General features: G+C 41.2%; 1 protein-coding gene across 3 annotated transcripts in view; it reads right to left on the bottom strand.

Moving 5' to 3' along the window:
* Window positions 1–12,490, bottom strand: part of bach2b (BTB and CNC homology 1, basic leucine zipper transcription factor 2b) — a 92,386-nt gene that overhangs the window by 41,518 nt on the left and 38,378 nt on the right. Inside the window, exon 1 of one of the 3 annotated variants that reach the window (XM_034150474.1) lies at window positions 3,922–4,211. The exons of the other annotated variants lie outside the window; for them this stretch is intronic. The gene's annotated coding sequence lies outside the window, so the exon portion shown is untranslated. Of the gene's footprint in view, window positions 1–3,921; window positions 4,212–12,490 lie in introns of those variants that run through there. 3 annotated transcript variants of the gene reach the window in all.

The raw sequence follows: 12,490 nt of genomic DNA, 5'->3' as shown, positions 1-12,490 counted from the left end.
TAGGCTTATTGTCACTTTATTTAATCTAAAAAAACACACCACACATTGTAAGCCACGTTTTCGTCTTTTTTGTTGGTTATGAGCAGATCGTTGTCTCCCTGGGCCTCAGCAGAATAATGTGCAGGGTGTGTGGAAGGAAGAGGCCGCGCTGGGTCATGAAGGACTGAAATATAAGAAGCAGCGAGGGCGGACAGACTGCTGAGCCCCAGTGGAAGAGTCATGATCGCTCCATAAAAACACATCATCCACCATTCAGGAAGCAACAATGACTTCAACACATTCCTCTTCTGCACTTCTCTGTTTACATCTACAGCACAGCGATAGGCAGAAAGCACATTGTTTAAGTCTCCATGGTAAATGCATGTATGTGCACCTAAGTCCCTGGTAGACCAACACAATACAGAGTGTAAAGCTGTTGTGCCATACCACAAACGATGCGCCATATACATTTTCATTTTTGACAATTTATTCAATTTTTTGGAAATGTCTTAAATTACGGGCTCGTTTAATATTTTATTATTTGTTCACATACTATTTAAAAATGCTGCTACTTATCATTTACCATTGATTTGTTTTTATTTTATTAACTTCCCTCTTCATTCAATACTTAAGTCAATGCTTCATTCCTTTATTCTTTCTTCTGCACTGTATCTTTGCTGTTGTAACACTTCATTTCCCACTGCGGGATTAATTAAAGGATTTCTGTATCTGATACATCAACATGTTGACTGAAGGGGCTGGGAATTGAACCAGCAACCTTCTGAAACCACCACTGCACCTCACAGGCACAGCCACAAAAGTAACCAATACTCATACATACAGTATGAAGGCTCCTTGCTTTAAACTAATATATATTAATCAACTCTTCAAGTAACATTCTATAATTCCATAATGTCCTGACAGATCCTCTAACAGGGGGAAATATATCTGCATGGAGCAGAATGTGGCCAACACCAGCTGCGAGTAATGAGTCACCTGGCAGTGTAATTACACTGAGGATGAACACGGTCTTAATTGGAATTATCAAATTAGGCCACAGCAATGAACATCCTTTTAGCACTACAAGGCTTTCAAGACAAATTTCCTTTGGGGATGATGATGACGATGTTGATGATGATGAAAGGTAAGTAAAGTAGGTACATTTAAATCATAATCCACTTCAAGGTGTGTGTGTTGCAAGTAAAACTAATGCAAGCAAAACGCTTTTCAGCCACAACATTGACGCAGTAATGTGTCTTTGAATGTGACATGCAGAAGATATGTTTGGAGGTGTTTCATTTCCTCATGGGAAACTATCTGCTTCCCCATACCCTAAGGTTAGTTTTGGTGCCAGTGTTTCTCATATTGCTAAGACATTTGTTTCCATTTTTAAAAGCTGATAAAGTAGCAAGCACAAAAATAGCAACAGATAAGGACCTTGCACTAGCCTGGCAAGCTAATAGCCGGTATTGGATGAAATAAAGCTAATACTTTTTACAGTGTCTACAATTTGGCTGTAATACATTTGTTTGTGAAGTGGGTTATCAAGCATAAAAACACTACATTTCCCGCAATGCGACCACCTATTCTGTAACCCCCAAACTAACAGTCTACATTGCAGAGTTCTGTGATAAATACATATTACCTAGGCTAAGGTAGCACACTGACTTTCTGGAAAAGGAATCATTTTCAAACAATACATCTGAAAATCACAAGATGTTCTGTTTACATGTATGATCAACATTATAGTTTATGTTTAGGATGGTACCAGAATGTTGAATCATATATCTAGACTGGTACATCAGACATTTAATGCACCACTCGTGGTCTCCTTTAGTATCTATCAAAAGGTGGTGCTAATCATCCCCAGGAGGGTGCTCCGCTGCAGGGAGAACTGCAGAGCTCATCAGAAACGTGTTAATGGTTCATTACAAGCATCAATAGGGATATCAGGCGCTGGGATTGATTAAACTGGGATTGGTCTATCTGGGCGGTAATAAAATATGTTAATGAGGATGGAGCTACTCATTTGAATGAAATGTCTCCCTGGCTATTTTGCTATTACATCACTTTTTCATTTCTTTACCTCACATTTGAGACATCTAAATGTAAAAAAAAGATGGTTTCACACTCCAAATGAATGTAATTATTCAAAACTAGTGTAAATACGGGACTGTAATCCGGGCTTACACTTTATAAATGATGTTTATTACTGTAATGTCGTAACCTCATAAGGTTTACATTGTTGTCTATGGGTTGACACAACTCTCTGCCCTCAGTGGCTTGAGTCAAAACCCTGTGAATACCAATACATGTGCATCAACAAAGACTTCAAACAAGGCTGGTTTGATCAAGTACTAAAAGGTGTTGTATTTACTCAGTGTGTTTTCCTTCTGCAGCTTTTGGTCTCATAGCGATAAAGCATGCTGTTCAGGCTCTTTAGTACACCTTGTATACATTTAGAAGAAACAAAGATTGTAAGAGAAGATTTACGGCAAGAACTTTTGATGCTTTCCACCACCGAAAGTTCACTGCAGAGTTTCCTCATTCTCCTCTCATGCTGATAAGGTAAACAGCCTTTCAGAAGGTCACCGGGTTACTTATATTGATCCTCAGATAATATTATGCGACACAGACACTTCTGAGACACGCTGCTGATGCTCACCAGATTATTATTATTTTTCATGTGTGACCAAATCCAAAACATAACTCTCCTGAAATACACATTCTAAAAAAGGTATGGCGTTAAAGCTAAAGACCCTCAGAATAAAAGTTCAAGGTAAACCTCACATAGAGGACACAGTCATCTCAGGCTGGAGTTGTTGTTCTTAAGTCCATCTATAAATGGATCAAGTGCTTTACTATCTAGATGGAAATCAATACTGTCTCCTCCCTGGGCTTCGATCAGGGGACTGAGCAAAGACAACACAGCATCGAGTCCTGAACCCAAGGGACGAGGGACTCATGAATGAATCGACAGGACTCTGAATCACGTCCTGGATCTCATTTAAATGTCTGAGCTGAGGAGGGACCTTGTGTCTGATGTCCTCAGCAACAGCCAGGTCAGGGTGTGTGGTCAGGTGACAGGCGTAACCGCGGTGAGGGTGAGGCGAGCTGCTGACCATCATGCATTGCTCCTGCGGCTGACACTGATGAATGGGTCTGGCTGTGAGAGCATGGCCAAGAAGGCACTTGCACAAACCTGCATCTATCTGCAGTCGGCCTAATTAACACCAGAGCTACTTCATCTCACAGCCATGGAAAGGTCAAGGCAGTGACCTCGACCACATGAATCAATACTCAAAGCACCCCCGAGATTTATCTTCTAAAAGAAACAATTAGTGTGGAGCACAAACTGCATGGAAACCATCAAAGACAGCTGGATTAGATCCTAAGAAACTCATTATCAGAGCAGCCATCATCTGCATTAAGAATACATTCAGGATTATGTCTATGACATCAGAAAGAGCCAAGACTACAGAGTGAAAGCTTGAGTAAAAAGTCTCTGGCGGATTCAATTCCTTTGATTCATCAAACAAGGAACTTCAGAACAAAGCTGACAGGTTAGCACTCTTAGCTTGACGACATGTTTTTAGGACTTCTCTTTCAAACTTGGTGAGGTTTTTGACTCTGACATCACAACACCAGCGCTCGAAAATCTATTTATAGACATATTCTGCTGACTAATTGAAAAATCTGCTCACTTACAAAATCAACACGCCACCGACAGCTACGGTTCACCATGTGACCAAATCAGTTTCATTTAAGTGAAGTTACATTCGCTCTCGAGGAATTCTTTTCATCGTTAAAATGCATTGAAACTAAAGCTACCTGTTGCAAACTTGACTTTAGTATCTCAAAAAACAACTTCATATCCATTCAAAATCACAGCAACAGTAACATAATGAAGCCTTTACGGCGCCAGCTGCTCGTTGGCATTACCTCAAAAAGGCAGATCCAGTCATCTTGTTATTCCAGTCTTTGCTCTGACAACTTTCTAATGTCTCTCACTGTATGTTACCGGCTGCCTCTGAGCCTATCAGTGTCTGTGGGTGGTGAGTATGACTGAGCAAGTGAGGTATGTGTGAGTGTGTGTGATAGTTGTGTATGTGTTTGTGTGATGGCATGCCAGAGTATTTTTGGGTCCTGCCTGCTTAAATGCAGCTTGCATGAATCATGACTTCCCACATAGTAGGTCAGTGAGCGGGGTGAGTCATATTGCTGTCTTATATGGTAACGCGCTGCACATGTGATAGGAACACTGAGGTTATCTATAGACTGGCCACGCTTTCCAGCGTCTGCAGCAATGTCTCAGCTCTCTCTCCGGCTTCAGATATAAGAAATCATGTGTCATTTTGTATCTAGTCTTTGAAATGTCTGACAATTTAGATATTTGTAAATTTGATTTCCTGTCTGCCCAAGATTTTGGTTTGCCTCGACATGACTCAGACCCAATTTTGGTTTTTGTATGTAAATAATGTTAATACCACAGCAGCCATACATTACTGCAAGACATCACAGTCACCACAAAGGACACATATACATATTTGACTGAATACAAAATAAATAGCAAATGCTTATTGGATTTTCAATCTTGTGCTTGATATTTGCTCTGAAAATGACTAGTACACCTGCACAGCACAACCTGCCTGTCTAAACCTCTTCCTGTGCTATTGCCTGAGTCAACAAGAGATATAGTTCAATTCAAAAACTCAAAGGCTTTGTTGTCAAATGCACAAGAGCTCCAGCATAGTTTCTGCATGAAAGTTGAAAGTCCTACGTTTTTCCAACAGTGCAACATACAATATTACTAAAACATCAAAGAAAATAGACATACAATAGTGCAACTTACACAATTGAGCGAGAACTTGTAGACGTTGTACATGTACAACAGAGTTAGATAAACAGATCCAAAGCTAAATGCTGTACAGTGAAATAAAATTGAAATAATATATAAATAATAAAGCAGCATATTTGGTGTTAATTAGGCCAGTGATTGGCAAGCTAAATGGCTGCTCGCATTAAGACTGGATTAGGTGTTGCATTATTAATGAGGATATAATAGGACGTATGGAGTAAAGAGTGGGGGGCAGGGTGGAAGTTTTTAGTTCGAAACAATACATTCAGTGTGTGCTGAAGTTACATTTTAACCATCACATTTGAGAAAAAGCTCCCGCTCGAAGCACACATGGAAAAAAGGCAAGTGGAAAGTCTCCCCACAGGAAAGAGTTGACACAGAGGCATCGCCCACGTCAAAACCTTCAAAAGCCACGTCTGTACGGATGTATGTGTGCAAAGCTAAGAGTGAGTGTGCGTGTGATCATGTGTGTGTACGTGTGTGTGGGCTGGAGGGTACAGCTCTGTTGATATGGCTAAGAAAAGCTCTCTTTTACACACTGCTCTTGCATGTGCAACATCTCAAGTTTTACAAATACATGCAAGAGCTCTTGTTGTTGTAGCAACATGCATACATGTGCAAAACCAGAGCAATGGTATAAATATCCTGCTGAGATCAAAGGGCTGCAGAGCCAGGCAGTGAGGAAGATGAAAGACAACATCTACTGATGCGACTGATTGTAACACACCGTGGACCAGCACAGAGATATCCAACATGTCTGAGAACTGGACGCCGCGCTGGAGCCTTTTCACATCAAATTCTTCTTTGTTTATATGTTCATGTGCTGGTGTCACATCTTGCTCTGCAGATATCTGCCGACCACACAGAAGAGCAGCTCACAGCAAACACGCCTATTTAACCGTGCACTTAACGGTTCTTGTTTTCTACTTTAACAGTTCATTCTGGATGTTTGACACCAGCGCTCTCTCAAACACCTCTCTCACCGTCTGGCCTCAGAGAAATGTACCTTCGCTAGAAAAGGAAAGCCTAATACTTTCTTTAAAACATGGGGGACATTCTTACATTTGGAAAGGATAGATACTTGTCAGATAAGTAGCTTCTTGTTAACCAGCTTTGTAACATTGTTAACATGTCCATTAACACCTTTTTGATTCATGTATGTTCTTTAAATGTATGTGCTTTTAATTACTGTGACTACGAGTGTAAGAGCGATGCTTCACAGGCCGTTTCTCAATCGCGAGGATATTGGCTTCCAAGCCAATATTTCAAGGATGCTACGTCATCGAGTGCCGCCAAAGGACTGTTCCAATCTCCAGCATACTTGGAATTCCACCGAGGCCGCGTCCTTGGTTTGGGGGAAATTTCGAGGCTGCACATGGGTAGACTTCGCGTCCTTAAAATCCCCACAATGCTTTGCGCACGGACCAATTTCCCCAAATCTGTGGCGGAAGATGTAAGGCGGGGCCTCTCATATGACGCACACCTGCACACTTGCTAGCCTGTTCCACTCTTTGTTTTCCGAATGCCAGGAAGTATTCTTGCCTTGCTTCTGAAGCAAGATGCTCGGCTCGGCTGTGCTACCAAGCAAGCGTACTCGAGATTGAGAAACGGCCACAGTCTGAAGAGTTGAACTATCTCGCAGATTTCTTGTCTCACTGGTTTCCTTTCTTTAAGGATATTCGTCAGGTCACATTAAACCTGTGTGTCATGGAGGCAGTGCATGGGGGGGGGTGTGTGAACAGCCGTGGTTGTCAGTTCACTCTGGGGGGGGGGGGGGGGGGGGGGGGGCTGCAACACATTCATATGTCCCAATACTTAAGCTGAGCTCACTCACATTACCCCCCCGGAGACTGGCCATAGTGGGTTAGATGACCCATTGGCAGCAGCACACACTAATGTAGCTAATTTAGGAAGTGATGTAAGGGTGAAAATATACAGACACACACACACACACACACACACACACACACACACACACACACACACACACACACACACACACACACACACACACACACACACACACACACACACAGGTGAGGGGAGGTGAGTTGGTGAACTAACAAACACATTGCAACATCATGTCTTTAGATAACACACTGAAAAAACTGAAACGTTTACTTTAATTAAATGTATAATGTCCACAGATTTCACATAACTCTATTAGGTTAGTTGAAAGCAATAATATTAAGTATGTTCAACTAACCTAATACAGTAATGTGAAATTGGTTGACATGATACATTTAACTAAAGTCAATGCTTCAGTGTTTTCAGTGCTGTGCCCTCCAGCTTCTCTGTTGCTCAAACAGAGAAAGAATCATCTCAATCATCAGTGAAGTGTTAAGATCAGGGTTCAGGTTAGATACATTAAGAAAAGTCAAACATCATTTCACAGTCTAAATATAACTACGCATCTATTTCTTATCAATGTGTGCGTGCGTCAACTTTGGTTAAGAAATGTTACACATCTTAACCAGAACCACAACATTCTCCTAACCTTGACCAAGTGCATTTCTAGCCAAAACCAATCAACATATGTGGTGCAGGGCAGGAAGTTGTCAAAGACTTGCGCTTAGTTTGCACCTCCATCCACTAACCCCCCCCCCCCACCCCCACCCCCCTTTACTGAGTCTCTGATGCAAAGGAGCGTCAAACATTGTGGTCTGAAAATAACACTGTAATAATGAAGGTATGTCCTAAGCCAAAAAGTACCTGAACTAAACTGAGCAATCTGAACTGAGCCATCTCCATGACAACTAAGCAACTCTATCTGCTGAGGAAGACTGTGTGATGCAGTTAAAAGAATCGTGAAAGGTGGTAAGTAACCGTTGAGATGTTTTCCTCTGGCAAAATACTCCTCTGAGATCCCAATACTTTTGTAATTTACCATAAAAATGCCAAATAATCTTTGAAAAAACTAGAATCATCAAATAAGTTGATAATCTTAGTGACACGTGTGTATGAAGTGTGGACTATAAGTCATGAAAGCATCATCCAGAGAGCACAAGACCATAAAACCTAATATCTGCAGCATCACCAGAAACATATTGTGATTTGGATGCTACTATATTGACAGGCACTGCGATGTTCTGCGGTATCGATGACCTTAGTGCACACAACATAACTGCTTTATCTCTCTCCATATTCTCTTATCGCAGTGGTTTCTGAAACCACTGTGCTCATTTCACAGCGATTGTTATAGCACAGCCGTTTGAACCATGTGCAACAGTTTGCACGTTGCACGCTGACTGATGATACGAAGTAAGCATCAGTCAGCTGATTTTAGGGATTTGATTGCAGGTACATACAAAGATACGTTTCGCCTGACATGACTGAAAACCACAAAATAAAAGGTCACAAATCCCAGCATTTTGTCATTTGAACATGTGTATGTAGATTGTAAGCTCTCGACATAATTCCTAATATGCACACATAATCTACTGTAAAGCATCATTGCAGAGCATGTAGCGTCAGATCTGTCAAAGTACGCCAACACAAGCCCGACTGCCTCAAATCAAGTGCGAGGGCACAGAATGAAAGGTCATGGTTTCAAGAGTGCGCAGATGTGACACAGTGCGGTTTGGCGGCTTTAGGGCAGCAGTATTGATGACTCAACCTGAGAAGAGAAAGCTTATTTATTGGACTCCTTCAAACGCCCAAGTGTCACAGTGGAAATATTCACTGGGAGGAGGAAGTGTGACAGATGTTAGAGGTGTTATTTGGTTTTTAACACTTGGTTGCAAAACACAGAGGGGTCATAAATATACTTCGGTGAGGCAGTCATACTGATGTTGTATTTCTGCTACATTTTAAGAAGTTTTAACACCATATGATCTTTTTACACATGGCTGGGTCAGCTGTGTTCATTTACTCAAGTACTGTACTTAAGTACGCATTTTGGGTACTACTACTTTATTTGAGTATTTTCTTTCTGTTCAACTTTAAACTTCTACTCCACTACAATTCAAAGGAAAATATAGTACTTTTTACTTGACTACATTTTTTTTTACAGATTTAGTTACTTTCGAAATTAAGATTTCTACACTTCAGAAAAACTTGTAAAATGCGATGCTTTTATTTAGATTAAACTATCCAAAATTATATTTAAGTATCTTAGGAAATTGAAATTTCCAGCAATTTTGATAATTTTTTAGGTCAAGTATTTGAGGATTCTTTACTTTTCCTCAACATTTTTCATATATTTTAGAGTTCTGCAATAAGAACTTCTATTTCTAATACTTTAAGTAACATTTTTTGTCATACTTTTAATCAAGTATTGTTATTAATGCAGTATTTTTACAGTGTAGTATTAGTACTCTTACTCTTTCCACCACTGGTCCTGCAGATATGAGAGAAATCGGTTGTAGCTATCAGACTAATAATCTATACTGGGCACTTCCACATTTTGACCGTACACAGTTTGGGGGCTGAGAGTAAAAGGATACTGCTCATATAACTCAGCCACACTCTTCTCAGTCAGTTGATACTGAGAAATCAATATTTATCTCTGGGATGATTGATTTCATCTTGATTTAAACACTGAGTTGTAATAGAGAGAGTAACAGAAGCTTGAAATCACAGCAGTATATTACACCCAGACCACAGCTCAGCACACACACCAGTGCTATGGTCGGTGACATTCTTCTGAGCGATTGATTTTTCCATCACGGCTGGAAATGACTAATCCGATAATCAGCTGAAAGCATCTATATCTTTCTTTCTATAGGCAGCACACAGTCAGAGCTGGACTCCTTGTTCTCACATATTGGTCCTCTAATTTTCACACAACAAAGGGAGCAGTGACATACACGGAAACACGTCTTTTTTATATATCAGATTCATCCTCCAGTGCTGTCTAGTCCACTGACGGGAGAAAAGCCTGTGTACTGCCATTTCTTCGACTCATTATGACTGAGAGCAGCGCGGCTGACTGGTGAATATGATACCTAACTCTCTGTCCATCCAACCGGCTTAGAGAGATAATACAATAACCGATAACCGAGTGCCTTGATACAGTATGACAGAAGCCGCTCAGTATGCACCATGTTCATTTATCTTTCAGAGCCAACATGGAAGGACTGACTGAGGGATTTTCTTATGCTGTTTTATTCACAATTCAGTCAAAAGGGAAGTGATGTCATATGCAAATGTTTTTTTTAACCGAAAGTTCAGATTTAGAAGCAATTTTCCATCATATTCAAAAATGTGTTCTTTTTTTACCCTTCAAAACTCAATTGAAATGATTCTTTCACATGTGATCAAATGACTTTGTAATGTGAACAAATAGTTGCTATTAGTGATGATGCACATTCACACTGTTCAATCTGTAACTATGAGCAGTGGAGTGGGAGATTTGGGTGATTTCAACAGCTACAATATCTCCTAAAAGCAAAAGAACTAGAGGAGTATCATCATAATATGCAGAGAAAATCATTCTCAGATCAAATAAATAAAATGCCAATTTCTGTAGTGTCCCTAAATATCCTCAAAGCGTGCTGAAGCAACATGTCTCAACACACATGTGCACAACAAGTGGTCTCCTTAGCTCCACCCATGGCTGGTAAAACAAAAGGGACATTACACCTCCGGAAAAACAGCACTAAACAAAGTACACGAGAACAAATGACCTTCATCAAGTCAACTAAAAAGCAAATAATCAAACATATATTCAAATGATCATTAGCAGCTTAAAAAAACACTACTGTCTATGCGGCAAACACGAATTATTGAAGGAAATACCTATGACTGTACTTTTTTTACACTTTTCAGTGAAACAAGTGGCAGAAGTACCTAGTGCCCACTGGCGCTCTAACTCAGCCTGAACACTAAAAAACTGAAACATTGACTATGAATAAATGTTTTATATCAACACATTTAGCATAACTGTATTAGGTTAGTTGAAAGCAGTAATATTAGGTTGAACTTTATATAAGTTTCCACTATCCTAATACAGTTATGTGAAATCTGTTGACATAATACATTTCATTGTATTCAGTGAAGCCTAGTGCAGAGCATACCTAGGGACATAGGAGCAACCGAGACCAGCCCTGTGGAAACCTCTGTGGATAAAAACGCAGACGCAAGCGGCGGCTATTTTGGGGACGAGAGACAGCGTTGGCTGAAATGACACGTTGGACGGTCTGCGGGAGGACCTTGGCTTCTTTAGTGGCCCACAGTTCTTGGAAGGCATGATTGATGCACATCTCCGCTCCAGTGTCCGGAGTTTGAGCTGGTCTGCGGCCGTGCAGCTGCCCCACAGAGGACCAGCCTGCAGCCTGCCACTCTGAAGCTCCACCAGGCTGAAGGGCTCTGTTTCATCCTGACCGACGTCCCCCTCTCTGCACACCACTAATGACTCCCTGAGACGCTGGGCCGCAGAGAAACTGCCATTTGTTTGTTTATGTGTCAGACAGTGCACTAAGCCCCCGGCCGTAAGAAGCTATTTTTAGCTGCCTAATTCTTCAATGGATTCATAATGGCCCAAACCTGCCAGATGACAAAAATAAACATAAAACACTTGATGTTATAGTACAAGGTTTATGTCTCATCTGTCATTATTTTTGCCCTTTGAATTTCCATTATGAAAAACAATCCTTGCATCATGCAGTAGTAGTTATGGAAAGGGATATCGGCCTTATTATAGAACATAAGTGCATTTCTGGGAAAGACACCATGATGCTTGATAAATCTGACCTATAAGAAGGATTGCAGTCACTCTGTTAGACAACAGAGTGTTCATGGTTCAATTCTCTCAGAACTGACAGACATGTCTCACATTCGACATTCTGCTCGGCTAAGCATTAACTGTGCTGCTAATCTGCTGAGGCGGGTGGGGACAAACATGACCACACACAGACTGCATGAACCCCCCCACCCCCAGGCGTTTATCAGAAGCAGACTCTTCTGACTGCCTAGAATCGTGCAGACACTGCCATGAAGAGGCAGGGCTTAGCCTCCACCTCTTGCCCTTTAATAGCTTTAAAGCATCACACTGGGACACAGGCCCAGTTTCTCCAGCATTATCTCTCTCTCCTGGGATGCACTGCGGTGAGCCAATGGGCATTCCCCAACTCACAACAAACTCCTATCAGGCATGTTAAAAGGTATATTTCAGTAAGAACATATTCACAGGTGCTTTTCGGATATTGATAGGGTATCAGGAAAAAATATGTATCCAATATTTTGGAAAACTAGCATGTCTAGTTTGAGTGACACTCAACACGATGTGAATCTTCGCTTGGCGTCCGGTGTGAACGCACCATTAGTGATGCAGAGCCTAAGGCTCGGAGGGAGGCTGTGGCTCAGTGGATAGTGTGCTGGACTTCGAATCAGGGGATAGCAAGTTCAAACCCCACTGCAGTCAGCATGTCGTTGTGTCCCTGAGACACTTCACCCCAAATTGCTCCTGTGGGGATTGTCCGCAGTACCGAATGTATGTAAGTCGCTTCTAACAAATGACATGTAATGTAAAAAAAAAAAGAGCCTTTCTGAACTCTCCACACTCAATGAGATAAGAGCACATATTTAAAGATAACATGATAGCAGGAGATTTATAGGAGTTGATGAATGTGTGCTGTTCCCCACATCACAAGTATTGAAGCCCTCTGCCCTCTTTCCGTGGCGAGGTCCTTCACATGTCCCACTTTCCTGTTC

Source organism: Trematomus bernacchii, unplaced genomic scaffold (assembly GCF_902827165.1).
Source record: "Trematomus bernacchii unplaced genomic scaffold, fTreBer1.1, whole genome shotgun sequence".
Classification (NCBI taxonomy): Eukaryota; Metazoa; Chordata; class Actinopteri; order Perciformes; family Nototheniidae; genus Trematomus; species Trematomus bernacchii.
The sequence above is the reverse complement of the archived record's forward strand: the minus strand, read 5'-3'. Positions and strand labels throughout refer to the sequence as shown.